We start from the raw sequence: 14924 nt of genomic DNA on the forward strand, positions 1-14924 counted from the left end.
AAACACAATGTTAAAACGGTTTCCCACATAATAAGAACAAACCAAAGATACCAAGATAAACGAAAAACAAATATTCTTTCCAAAGATACCAAGATAAACGAAAAACAAATACTCCTTTCAGCAGGACTCTAACCTGCGTTACGAAAAACAAATATTCCTCACAGCAGGACTCTAACCTGCGTTACTATTACCGTACCTCTAACACAACTGGGATTCTTTACCAGGGCGTCCCCCGGCTTCCCTTCGAGCGGTCACGTCTGACCCTCGTTTCCCAATAAAGCGCTTTACCATAAAACCCTTAAGCAAAGATAAATACCTCTTAATTTGGAGCAGGAGATGCAGAAAGTTCTTGTCCACCGTTGCGCGTTGGCTGGGGGATGGGGATCCCTTCTGACAGAATTCCGTCAAGGGCCCCGAAGAGATCCCGGTCCCCCGAGCCAAGGCTCGGGAGGACCCTTTCCGTCCTGCCGCGGTCGCCAAAAATGATGCCGAATTTTGCCCCAAAAGGCGATAATAAGCTGCCCAGAGACTAGATTTGAGGTCTATAGGCAGGAGGTATTTATTGACAACGCATTGGAGAAATCACCAAGTGGATTTCTAAATCAGGTACAGCAAAAGCAGGTTTTTATACAATTTTGAACAAGGATTACATCATTTATTATATGCATATTAATAAGCAGGCAGGAGTAAAGGCGGGGTTTTCCAGGAACTCTTGGTCTTCCTTAGTTAAATTTTAAGCTTCTCCTAATTTGGGCATTTTCCTGTCATCCTTGGCATGTTTTTCCATGACTTGGCAGAAATCACTGTTGCACTTGGCTTGATTCTGACGGCTTGGCAGGTCACCTTAACTTTTTGGCTTCTACTTTCGCTTCTTCAAATATTCTAATTCCAAAGTTTCTTTTGTGAGTGTATTTTAGATTATTTATTAACTTATCTAATCAAAGTTTTCCCAAACAATGTATTTTAGGTTATTTATTAACTTCTGTGTTTCCCTTGATAGAGTGTCTTTTAATTCTTTTATTCCTCAGGTCTTTTAATTCTTTTCTTTCTCAGAAACTACTGTTCATTGTAATGAATGGCTTCAGTTCCTTTCCTCCACCCCCCCATTCCCCGAGGTTTAAAATCTCCCGCTATCAGGCATTCCCTTTCTTTCCCTGCAGACACATTACCTTGATTGCCAGGCGGCTCCTATCTAGGACTAAAGTGGGACTTTGGTCCTGAGAGGAAAGAGTGCCTTGAGTCTTTTACTTTTGTCCTTGTAAAGCTGCGAGGGGCCAGGGTCCAAAGCTAGCCAGATTGGACCCGAAGAGCCTCTGCGATCAACTTTTACAGAGGGCCATCTCAGCTTATGGGGTGCAATTTCAAGGATGAGCTGGTCTAGAATAGAAGCAAAGGGTCTTTTCTTCTATCCCTGGGGCAACGATTGTTCTCTCTCTGTTCAAGCTTCTCAATAGATCACAGCTGCTTCAACATTTACTTGCTTCAGCACCAGTGCCTTTGATCATGGACTGAGGTTTGAATGCTCCATCCTCCCATGCATTTCATATATTACAGGGGAATAGTTAGATGGATCATGTCTTCACCATGGCCTTATGCAGGAAACAGGACTCCTGTACGACCAACCAATATGATTAAGCAGAAGCCATCTACTGTTTACATTGCGCACTTGTTTATAGATTCCAAAACTACTGCACACACTAGTCACGCATTTCTTCCTTGATTCCTCTATCTTGTCCACACATTCTGCACGCACTTCTCAGAATATGTGATTGGTTACAGTCCAGGTTTTTCACCACCCTCTGTTATCTAGTTCTTGCGGTCTTGTTATTCTATTTCTCAGCCTCTTCTTTCTTAATTTAGCATATTTTATGCCTTAGCAACCTGACCGGTCCGGCTGTTTGTCTCTGCACGGTCAAGTGTAGGATGGCCTTGGGACAGCCCGCGCTTCAAAGGACAAGTCTGGACTCTTCAGATTTTCAGTCTTTGATATTGTTTATTATTTCTTATCTACAAAATTTTCTTCCAGCCTGACAGAGGTCTGACCAGCAAGGCAGCCAAGGGCACTCTGATCTCCCACTGGGCAGTCGTCTATTTTTATACTAAAAACTACGTACATCATATTTACCTTTATTTCCCAAAACCTTTCACCCATGTTAGCAAGTGTACCTTCACCAAGAACCAATCCCAAAGTGCCAACATCAACACAGAAAATGGATGACAAGAAGAAGAAAGAAGGACAAGACACGCCCTGATCCCTCCATCTTCTCTCCATAACCCCCCTGTACCAAAATCTTAAAATCTGTATTTCTACCCTGTAAATACTTAATTCTTACACCATTCATCCCCAAGTGATTCTCTTGTCCTCAAACAGGTGGCACATCCCTTGCAGGGTCAAAATTCAACCACCAGGCACTTCTGGCAACATTCCAGGATTTCCGAGCCCCCCCCAAGGGTTGTCTCGGTAGCTCTGGACATCCGGAGTGATGTGCTGAGTTCCCACATCTCCCCCTTCTGTTTGCACCAAAAGCACCTCTTTGGCAACCTGACTCATGACACGCCGTACACATAGAAAGATGCATGGGATAACAAGCATGAGGACTAAGAGTACTATCAAGATATATAGACCTATCTTTAAAAACCCTCTCCATAAAGGAGAAACATAAAAAAATCCTGCCACGTCATCAATCCAAGACCCAGTGATTTCGCCGAGTTTATTTATACTATCTTTTATTCTTTGAATACTTTCGTGAATCGACCTTGAATGGTCAGAGAGATTCATGAAGCACATCCCCTCAAACTCTTCAAACCCATGTCTATGAGCGAGCAACAGATAATCAATCGCCACTCTGTTTTGAAGAGTTGCCTGTTTCACACTGTTGATGTCTTTCAACATGTCACTCAGTGTGAGAGACACAGATTGAGCATGCTTGCCCAACCAGCAGCCCATGTGGTCCAGTTGAGTCAAGGCCACCCCCGACACTGTCTGAGGTGAGAAAATTGCTGTAGCAATTCTCCTTGCCTTGTCCCAAGTGTACACTTCGTCGTTGCAATCTGCTCCATAATATTGCAATGATCTTTTCTCTTTGTGCTTTTTCTCTCTCAACAATTTCAAATCTGGTGACAACATTGAAATTTTCCCAATGATGCATGGACCTCCCCTGGCATTGGCAGGAATGCCGTGCCAAATTCTGTCCCCACAAATTAAAAACAATCCTAGTGGCAATTGCACCGGAACCTGGATTGATCCTTTGGCTGTTGTCTTAGTGTATTTAAACCAAGCTGATGCATTTTTATAAAATTCATGATTGGGAGTGACATCGATAGTTTTGTTTGTTTTTGTTACATTCGGAGTTTCAAACAGCATGCAAAGTTCCATTGTCATGGACCGAAAGATCTCCAATTCCTGAGGTTCGGTAGAAGCCACAGGAAGATGTGTCCAAGCACACCACTCATTCACAGGATCTTTAACGACCTGCGAAATCTCGACTGAGGAGCATCCCGGAATTAGCCATTCGTCCACTGGCAACCCAACCATGCATGCTGAGAATGGTCTCCCTGGCCTTGAATGTGTCAGGCAAATACTTTCCAAATTCGCTGCTTGGGCTAAAGTCTCCCACACATTCTGCTTTGGCTGATCAATGGATAGATTTGCCCCATTGCTTAAAGAAATAAATGAAAGAATGAGGCACATGAGCACTGTGAAGCTCATGACTTCACCCTCGTGAGAAAGCATTGCCACGTTTCCGCTCAAGACCCCAAAGGAAAAGCCCCCAAAGTCTCTGCTCCTTTTATTTCTCTTCTGAGTTGATGTCTGCAGCTTGAGCCTCGACTTCTGTCTGCGTGCTCGTTTCTCTGTTTTTCGGATCAGTGTTCTCTTGCTCTTGCGTCAGAAACGGCTTCACGTTTCGCTCTGAAACCCACTTCAGACCTTGCCCTGTGGAAACACAAGCGAAACCCTTGCCCCAGGTGATTAGTTTGAAGGGGCCCTCTATTTGTCCTTTCTCTGGGTTTCTGATCAAAACCAAAGAATTTTCCCTTAGTTTTGCCTGCGAGCTGTTTGAAAAATGCCTCACGATTGGTGGATTGGGTTCTGAAGACGAACTATTAAGAAAATTCAACACATACAATGCTTTATTTAATTTCATGTGAGGCGTTGCCTCTGGCTCACCCCTTCTTTGCCTGTCCAGAAGGAATTTCAGGGTGTGATGTGTTCTTTCAACGATTGCTTGACCTGTGGGTGAATGTGGAATACCAAACGTATGTTTGACACCCCACCTTTTCAGGAATTTGTCAAGCATCCTGCCTGTATATGTTGGGCCATTGTCTGTTTTTATTTCTTGAGGCACACCTAATGATGCAAATGCTTGCAAGACATGTCAACAAGCATGTTCTGCTGTTTCCCCTGCATGTGCTGAAGCAAAGACTGCTCCTGAGAATGTATCTACTGAAACATGAACATTTTTGAGCGTCCCAAATGATGGGTACTTTGTGACATCAGCTTGCCACAACTGAAGACTTTGCAGTCCCCGTGGATTGACTGCTTCTATGGAAGCAGGTGGCTGCACAAGCTGACAGTGTGGACAAGCACTAATGATTTCCCTTGCCTGACTCTTTGTCAGCGCCTGTGCATTCTGATGAAAAAACGCATGACTCAACCTTGCCTGCTCAAATATGTCCGGAAGTGTTTGTGAAATGGGCATTGTCAACCTGTCTGCCTGAGCATTCCCTTCCGCTAGAAATCCCGGAAGTGTTGTGTGCGCTCTAATGTGAGTGATAAAATATTCTTGTTCTCTGCTTTCTAGCAATGTTTTCAAGCTTGCCAGATATGAATATAAGACTTCGTTGCTGACTTCTTTCAAGAGCGAACCCTCCAATTGTTTGACCACACCCGCAACATATGCGGAATCTGTGACCAGATTGAGAGGTTGTTCAAACAACTGAAACGCTCGGATAACGGGATAACGACTGCCAATTCCACAATTTGTGGAGAGCCTTGAACTGTCCTCACATCTGAATCCCAGTCCCCTGTGGTTGAGTTCATCCACGTGATCACCGACTTGTGCGTCTTCCCTGAACCATCAGTGAACACTGTGATCCTGTCCAGAGGTTCTTCGCTTATTCTTGGCTTTGCTCTGTAGCATATTTGCGATTACAACACCCTGTGCTGCGGAAAATTGATCATGCAAGTTCGGTGGAAAAGCTAACAATGCAATTAACAAGTCTCTCGATTTCTGCATTGCCCAATCGAAATAATCTTTTTTCAGAGGCAATCAGATGATTGAAAATTCCCATCCTGCCAGTGTCAGCAACCCTGTTCTCGCCTTTATGATGATCTGTGCCGCCATTTCTAAATCTGTGAGAATTGTCTTTGGAGGCCTGTACGGTAGAAAAATCCACTCTATGATTATTAGAGAGTCTCTTTGTGATGCATCCCATTGGAAGATCAAACCATGGAACTGTGTTTTCTTCCCCAGCACTGCCAACTGAAAAGGCAACGATTGAACAAATCGATGTTCCTGCCTTTTCTGTATAGCATCTCTAACTTTCTCCAACTCTTTCTTCGCTTCCTGCATGAGTGTCCTGGAAGATTGAATGTCTGTGTCTCCTCTTAAGAGATTGAGCAACGCTGGAATGTCGCTGTTCGTGATTCCCAAAATCAATCTCATCCAGTTGATCTCTCCTAGAAGTTGCTGTAAATCATGTAGATTGCTGATTTTTGTGCTGACCTCCATCTTCTGAGGTTTTATTGTTTTCTCTGAGATCTTCCACCCTAGATATTTCCAAAGTTCAACCTCCTGGATTTTCGAAACACTGATTTCCAGACCTGCCTTTTGCACTTCTGCAATCACACAGTCACAACCTTTTTGCAGCTCCTGTTGTGTTGATGCCGCAATGAGCAAATCATCCGTAAAATGAATGATCTTCACCCTCGGAAATTCCTTCCGTGCTGGTGACAAAGCTCGTGCCATGTACCATTGACAGATTGTCGGCGAGTTCTTCAGACCCTGAGGAAGAACCACCCAATGGTACCGTTGCAGAGGCGTTTCCTTGTTGATACTTAGAACTGAGAAGGCAAATCTTGGAGCATCATCTGGATGGAGCGGGATACTGAAAAAACAATCCTTGAGGTCAATGACCACAAGCGGCCAATCTCTGGGAATCATCGAGACAGATGGAAGTCCCAGCTGAAGCAGTCCCATGTCTCCAATGACTTCATTGATCCTCCTGAGATCATGCAACAGTCTCCATTTGCCTGATAGCTTCTTCTTGATGACGAACACTGGAGAGTTCCAAGGGCTGTCTGTTGGCTTGATGTGTCCCTTCTGCAATTGTTCTTGGACCAGGCTTTTCAATGCACTCAACGTTTTTCACTCAAGGGGCCACTGATCCACCCAAACTGGATCATCTAGTTCTCCAAGTCAACTTCAATGTGGCGAGTGCCGCAGTGACCCCTACTAAAAATCCACCTCGATCTTCATGCCCTATTGTGCCAAAAGATCTCGTCCCCAGACTGTGATTGGCTTTTGGACAACAAAAGGACGAATGATCACTGTCTTGTCTCCTGGTTCCGTGACAACAATGGAATTCTCACTCTGCAGACACAGAGAAACCCCCCCTATGCCTGAGAGAGAACCCAAGGGTGCAACCAAGCTCCAATTGCGTGGCCAAAAGATGTAAGATATTACTGTGACATCTGCCCCTGTGTCGAGCATGCCTCTGATTGCTATCGTTCTGTCTCCACATGTCAACCGACACGTGAGTGTGGGTCGATCTCGACCTATGTGCTTCATCTATGTAGTATGTATTTCAACATGCTCCTTCAAAGGAAGCCTTCTTCGTCGAAGATTGACATGACCTCTCCAATGGTGTGTGGTGGCAAGGTGAAAGCTCTTGCGACCAGAGTGTTTTCTGGCACGGTCAATGGTGGACGAAGTGCTCTTGCCAAAACTGTCAATTCTGTATTCTTTTCTGCTGAGACAACTGAAGGATAAACAATGAGTCCGAGGATGCTGCTTCTATCTTGTCCCACTATTAAGAAATCTTGTCTTTTGTACGAATCTCAGCGGATACCTGTTGGCATCTTTGCATGACTTTCATCCAGAAAGCATACTAATTTCCAGGCTGCCAATGCGCACTGTGCTCCTGGTGGGAGGAGGTTTGGGTCACTGTGGAATTGGCTGAGGGCTTTGCTGAGGGCGTCTGCTTGTCGCTCACTGATGACTGTCCTGTTCGCTCTTGTGTCACCGCCATCACTTGTGTCTGCACACGCTAGCGATTTCCCTCGCTCCTTTTTCTGTTTCCCAGATATGGTAAAGGATTTCCTTTTGCGTCTGTCTGGGAATAACATTCTCTCACAGAGTGCCTTCCTCTTCCGCACCGCGCACAAATTGGCTTTTCTGGGTTTTGTGTTGGCCCTGGTGAATGCGTCTGCAGACAATTCTTCTTCATGTGTCCAAATGCCCCACATTTGTAGCATTGTCCTCCTGGGGGATTGTTCTTCTTCTGCATTGTTGAAAGAACTTTGTTCATGTTTTCATTCTGCTGATGAAGTATTTTTTCCAGCATTTTTTCCAGTGCTTTGTCTTCTGACTGTTTCTCCGAGTGTCCCTTTATCTGTTCTTCCCATTCTTCTCTCAGCTCGTTCCTCACAATCGACGCGACAGGCTGAGGTGTTCCCACCTTGCTGCAGGCCTCCACCAGCTCTGCCAAGGATGGCCGTCCTGGCATTGCACTGATGACCAGTTGACAATCTGGGTTGGCATTGCCAAAAGCCAGACTCTCCAAGAGAGGCTTCTTCGCTTCTTCGATTGTCACCTGTCAATCCATGGCTTGCGTGAGTCGATCGATGAACAACGTGTATGATTCTGTGGGACCTTGCCTGATGCATGAGAATGGAACGTTCCTGCATTCCTGCTGGAGTAATCTGCAGGATTGCCATTCGCGCTGCCTCTTTGATGTCATTCAACACTCTTCGTGGAAGTCGTACTGCTTGCTCCCCTGGATTGTCATCTGGAGGATACTCTGCTTACTGTGCTTCTGTGAGATTCATGTTTGGCCCACCTTGATATTTGTTTAGCAACTCTGTGAGGTACTTTCTCCATCTTCTTTCCCAGATGAGGTTCTGTGTGTCTGTGAGAATCATTGACACAAGGCTCTGAATATCATATGGTGTGAGGTCGTACATGGTAAATGTCCCCTTCAAGAGTTGTTTGAAATATTGTGAACTCAGCCCATTATTCTGAGCGGCCTTCGCTAAATCTTTGATTGTCTCATGACCCATCCTTTCCCATCTCGGATTTTGTCCCTGAGCATCGTACATCACTGGCATTGTTAAATCTCCTGAACCTGGAAACTCTTGCCGGGCTTGCAAGGGTCTTTCAGGGGTGAAGAGAGAGGCGAGAATCTTGACCTCATGTTCAGAAGGCTTGATTTATTATTTTATGATATATACTACATAAAGGCTATGCCCTGGGGTGACGTTATGATGCTTGTATCCCCATTCATCTGTTCTGTGCCTTTAAGACTGGCTCTGAAGAGTCGAAGTTTGTTTGGGTTTCTCTTATCAGGGACACAGAGACAGGCAGTACATAAGGCTGTTTTTCACTTCTTGCTTTCAGCTTGCTGCTTTGCTTGCTTGCTTTTCTGCTCTCGCTTTTGCTTCTGCTTATTAGCTAGTTCTAGCTAAACAGTCCACATCCATTCCTGGACTGTTTCTCCTCTCCTGTTCCTGTGACCTTCTCGAACCTGCTCCAGACTGGGACCTGAGAACACTGAAGGTTTGGCTGCAGCAGCTGGCCCAGCGCCGGAGGGACTGAGAACAGAGCAACCACCCCCGAAAGAGACTTTCTGATTTTGTCATCTTTCTCAGAGCGGTGTCATCTGGTATTGTTCATTTTGTGTGCTGGGGGGTGCTGTGCCTGAAATAAACAGGTTCTTTCCACCTCTCTCCAAGGAATTTTTTCCCGAACCAGTTGGGGGGAGGGGCCGTGTGGGTTTTGCTTTCTGAAGGGGCCCCCTTTGGAGATTCTTTAACAAATTTGCCCTAAACCAGGACAAAATATTGGTGCCCAAACGTGGGGCTCGAAAGAGAGTGGAAAAACCCTGTTTTGACTGCATTTTGGTTGCTATTACTCTGTGTTCCTTTAAATCAGCTAATAGCCATGCTTTTTGAATTCATAATGTCTATTGGGGTGAAGGTTTGCATGCATTTCTGGTCCCTAGGGTTTTTTGAGATTTTAATACCTCTCTGGTCCCTAGGTTTATTTTCTTATCCAGAAATAGCTTTAGTATTGCCCCTAATACGTAGTTTTTCCATCAGAGGGGCAGTGACCAGAGTAGCTATCCTGCTGGGCTTGGTGGCAATAATGTGCAAGAAGTTTATAAACATGCTAGGGTCTGATCCAGGTATGAATGGTTCATGGCTATGGTTATGCATCCAGTTTGTTGCAGGAGGAGCAGGAGGGAATGAGGTTTTTCAGCCTCTGCTTTCCTCCTTCTCCTATGAATCAGTTGCATCACTAGTGAAGGATGTTCAGTTTCCCCTCAATGTTAAAGAAACCATCTTCCTGGTATTCAATCTGGTAACCTTCCTCTATACAGCCTGCTGCTTCTCTAGAATGAGGGCTGAGATTTCTAGATGGGCTGATGAGACCCCTGACTCAGGAGTAAACCCTGATGTGGAAAATCCTAAGTGGTGTGGGAAATGGGAGGATATGGGCCAAATCCTGAAGGAATTCTCTGACCCTATAGTCTGGGATTTTCCCCATGAACAAATTCAGAACCCAGCTGAGGTGGGGAAATATCTGAAAGAGAAGTACCAGGATGAGCCTAAGGAGAGGAAGGTCATTGCAGTGAGCTGGGCCCTGGCATATGCTTATCGCACACTGCTAGATACTGTCAGGCAGCAGACAGAGGCAGGGGGGCAGGGAGATAAATCAGCAACTGTCCCGGTGACTCAGGCTGCAGCTAACACTCCAGGCTCGAAGCCAGCATCTAAACCCATGGCTGTTGCTGCCAGCACTAGAAGTGGGAAATGCACGGACAAGACCAATCGACCAGGGGATGATGATGATGATGATGATGAAGGAGAAGGAACCTCAATGCCTCCTGACATAAAATCAGGAGTCAAAGCAGCAGGTGCAAGATCAGATGAGTCCTTTTCCCTGAAGGACCTTCGTGGCCTAGGAAGGACTACACTCGAAGGTCTGATGAAACCATAATTAGTTGGCTTGTCCGTCTCTGGGATGCTGCAGGCAAGGCTACAATTCTGGATGGCACTGAAGCCAGGCATTTGGGATCCCTGTCACAGGATCCTGTCATAGACCAAGGAATGATGAGGGGGGCTAACCCTCACAGCCTCTGGGAACGGGTCCTAAGAAGCGTAGCAGAAAGATACCTGTGTGCGGACGATCTCTATATGCAGCAAACTCTGTGGAAGACAATAGAGCAAGGGATCCAACGCCTGAGAGAAACGGCAATGGCAGAGATTATCTTCTCAGATGATGTAACAACTAGGAACCCAGACTTAGTACCATGCACACCTGTGATGTGGCAAAAACTTGTGCAACTTGGGCCACACGAATATGCTTCTGCCTTAGCCATCATGAAGAGGGATGAGAGGGATGAGACTGTGCTTGACATGGCAAGGAAGCTCCGAGCATATGCAGATGCTGTACATGGCCCGACACATGCCAGAATCGCAGAGGTAGAAACACATCTGCAGAACTTAGAGGATAAGATAGAGGAGAACCATAAGAAGCTTAGAGAGGAGATTAAAGAAGACCTTCTCCAAATTTCAGCAGTAAAGATCCGAGGTTCTGGTCTCCAAGGCAGACGTTTCCCAGATGGTGAGAGAAGGTACACCCCACGAGCTGAGCTGTGGTTTTACCTGCGTGATTGTGGGGAAAACATGGGAAGGTGGGATAGGAAACCTACTGCTGTTCTGGCACGACGGGTGCGTGAACTGAAGGAAGCCACCAGGAGGAAAGCAGCACCAGTTGCCCGTACCCGAACAGCCAGGTATGATGATGATGACATGTCTGATCCCCTCGAAGGAACATCCAAAACATACGTCCAGGGAAAGAAGGATAACCAGGCTTAGAGGGGCCCTGCCTCAAGCCAGGTAGAGGCCAGGGAAAATCGTGTTTTCTGGTCTGTGTGGATTCGTTGGCCTGGCACATCGGAACCACAAGAGTACAAAGCTTTGGTCGATACTGGTGCACAATGTACATTAATCCCATCAAGACATGTGGGGACAGAGTCTGTTTCTATTGCTGGTGTGACAGGGGGATCCCAGGATTTCACTTTGGTGGAAGCTGATGTGAGCCTAATGGGAAATGAGTGGAAGAAGCATCCCATTGTGACTGGCCCAGAGGCCCCACGTATTTTGGGCATAGACTACCTTCGGAGTGGGTACTTCAAAGACCCAAAAGGACTCAGATGGGCATTTGGAATAGCTGCTGTAGAGACAGAGGGCATCCAGCAATTGAACACCTTGCCTGGGTTGTCTGAGAATCCATCTGCAGTAGGATGCCTGACGGGAGAAGAGCAACGAGTGCCAATTGACACCTCAACAGTGCATCGACGGCAGTATAGGAGCACTCGGGATGCTGTGATCCCCATACATAAGATGATCCGAGAGCTGGAGAGCCAAGGGGTGGTCAGCAAGACCCACTCACCCTTCAACAGCCCCATTTGGCCTGTGCGAAAATCTGAAGGAGAATGGAGATTGACTGTGGACTACCGTGCATTGAATGAAGTGACTCCACCACTGAGTGCTGCCGTGCCAGACATATTAGAGCTCCAGTATGAGCTTGAGTCCAAGGCAGCAAAGTGGTATGCCACTATAGACATTGCCAATGCATTTTTCTCCATTCCTCTGGCAGCAGAATGCAGGCCTCAGTTTGCCTTCACATGGAAGGGAGTGCAGTACACCTGGAGCCGACTGCCCCAGGGGTGGAAGCACAGCCCCACCATCTGCCATGGACTGATCCAGACTGCACTAGAAAGGGGAGAGGCTCCAGAACATCTGCAGTATATTGATGACATCATTGTGTGGGGGAACACAGCTGCAGAAGTGTTTGAGAAAGGGAAGGAAATCATCCAGATCCTCCTGGGAGCTGGTTTCGACATTAAAAGGAGCAAAGTAAAGGGACCAGCTCGTGAGATTCAATTCCTGGGAGTGAAGTGGCAAGATGGACGGCGTCAGATTCCCACCGATGTCATCAACAAGATCACAGCAATGTCTCCACCCACCAATAAGAAAGAAACACAAGCTTTCCTGGGTGCAATAGGTTTTTGGAGGATGCATATTCCTGAGTACAGTCAGATCGTGAGCCCTCTTTACCTGGTCACCCACAAGAAGAACAATTTCCAGTGGGGCCCTGAGCAGCAGCAAGCCTTTGTCCAGATCAAGCAGGAGATTGCCCATGCAGTAGCCCTTGGCCCGGTCAGGACAGGACCAGAGGTAAAGAACATGCTCTACTCTGCAGCCGGGAACCATGGCTTGTCCTGGAGCCTTTGGCAGAAGGTGCCTGAGGAAACTCGGGGTCGACCACTGGGATTTTGGAGTCGAAGCTACAGAGGGTCTGAAGCCAACTATACTCCAACAGAGAAGGAAATCCTGGCTGCCTATGAAGGAGTCCAGGCTGCCTCGGAGGTAATAGGCACTGAAGCACAATTCCTCCTGGCACCCCGACTACTGGTGCTGGGGTGGATGTTCAAAGGCAAGGTTCCTTCCACTCACCATGCCACCAGTGCTACATGGAGCAAGTGGATTGCTCTCATCACTCAGCGCGCCCGTATAGGTAAACTGAATCACACTGGGATTTTGGAGGTCATTACAAATTGGCCCGAAGGTGAGAATTTTGGTGTCACAGATGAAGAGGAACAAGAACCAGTGACACGTGCTGAAGAGGCTCCTCCCTATAACCAACTGCCCCCAGAGGAAACACGCTACGCTCTTTTCACTGACGGTTCCTGTCACATCGTAGGGATGAACCGGAAGTGGAAAGCAGCCGTATGGAGCCCCACACGACAGGTTGCACAAGCTACCGAAGGAGAAGGTGGATCAAGCCAACTTGCTGAACTCAAAGCTGTTCAACTGGTCCTGGACATTGCTGAGAGAGAGAAGTGGCCAAAGCTCTACCTCTACACTGATTCATGGATGGTAGCCAATGCTCTGTGGGGATGGCTGGAGAGGTGGAAAAAGGCTAACTGGCAACGTAGAGGGAAACAAATTTGGACTGCTGATGAGTGGAAAGACATTGCTACCAGGGTAGGGAGGCTACCTGTGAAAGTCCGCCATGTAGATGCCCATGTACCCAAGAGTAGGGCCAATGAGGAGCACCAGAACAATGAGCAGGTAGACCAAGCTGCAAAGATAGGGGTGTCCAAAATAGACCTAGATTGGAAACATAAGGGAGAGTTATTCCTAGCTAGATGGGTCCATGATGCCTCAGGCCACAAGGGCAGAGATGCCACCCATAAATGGGCACGAGACCGAGGGGTGGATCTAACCATGGACAGTATTTCTCAGGTTATCCATGACTGTGAGACGTGTGCTGCCATCAAGCAGGCCAAGCGAGTGAAGCCCCTATGGTACGGTGGGCGGTGGTCCAAGTACAAGTATGGGGAGGCCTGGCAGATTGACTACATGACACTGCCCCAGACACGCCAGGGCAAGCGCTACGTGCTGACCATGGTGGAAGCCACCACTGGATGGTTGGAAACATACCCTGTGTCTCATGCTATGGCCCGGAACACCATCCTGGGCCTGGAAAAGCAAGTTCTGTGGAGACATGGCACTCCTGAGAGGATTGAGTCAGACAACGGGACTCATTTCAAGAACAGCCTTATCAACACCTGGGCTGGGGAACATGGCATTGAGTGGGTGTACCATATCCCCTACCATGCACCAGCTGCAGGAAAAGTGGAGAGGTACAATGGACTACTAAAAACCCAGTTGAAAGCTTTGGGTGGGGGATCTTTCAAGAACTGGGAGCACCATTTAGCAAAGGTGTGAAGGTCCGCCCGAAATGAACGGGTGACGAATGATTTTTGGGTGCAAAAATAACTAACAAAGGCACAGGGGTTTTGCAGTAACAAATCAACAAGGTGCAATTTTATTGATTATAACCACAGCTAAGTATGCGTTTGGTTAAGGGATCTGGGGAAGAGAAGGGTAAGACAAGGAAAAAAGGGAGGAAAGAAGGTCAGGGAATGGGGTATAGCTACCAAAACGTGATGTCTTCGGGGTCCCGCCGCCAAAACTCGCTGGTACACGTCTTGGGGAGTACTCAAAGGACAGTCGGACCGAACCCCAATATATATACTGTTCTTAGTTGGGGGAAGGGTGGCTGAAATTAGGTTTCTATGGAGGGGAGAAGTCCATTGTTTTCATGGCCGAATGCTCACAGGTACGTTAGGTTTTTCCCCCTCCCTGAGTTGGGAGGGGGTACAGTAGGAGGTTGCCATGGGGGTGCCATGGGGGTGCCATGGGGGTGCCATGGGGGTGCCAATAGGGTGCCAGAGGGGTTCTTGGTTCCTTGATGAGGGGATTCGCATCTCTGTTGGTCCGTCACGGTGGTTGAAGACAGGCAAGAGGGGTCTTCTCATGGAGCGGGGGAGGGAGCCACCCCAGAGCTCAGTCCAGCCAGATCAGGAGGTTGGAAGAAAGTCCAGTTCAATTGTCCAGAAAAGGGCAGCATGCCCCCTTCGAGTACAGCATGGCGTGTTCTGCAAACATCACTTGTGAGCACACTAGATAAGCAGGAGACTTTCTTTCCCAACTGGCTCAGCAGTTTTAACCCTTCGGTAGTTCTCATGACAATTGTGAGGCAAAAAATGAAGGATTTTCGGATGGACTTCTACAAAAGGCCACCTGGTTAGTTAACACCCGAGGTTCCACCAGCCGAGCAGGTCCT

This window comes from Melozone crissalis, unplaced genomic scaffold (assembly GCF_028551555.1).
Source record: "Melozone crissalis strain CALT ecotype California unplaced genomic scaffold, PUWL_Pcris_2 ptg000035l_1, whole genome shotgun sequence".
Classification (NCBI taxonomy): Eukaryota; Metazoa; Chordata; class Aves; order Passeriformes; family Passerellidae; genus Melozone; species Melozone crissalis.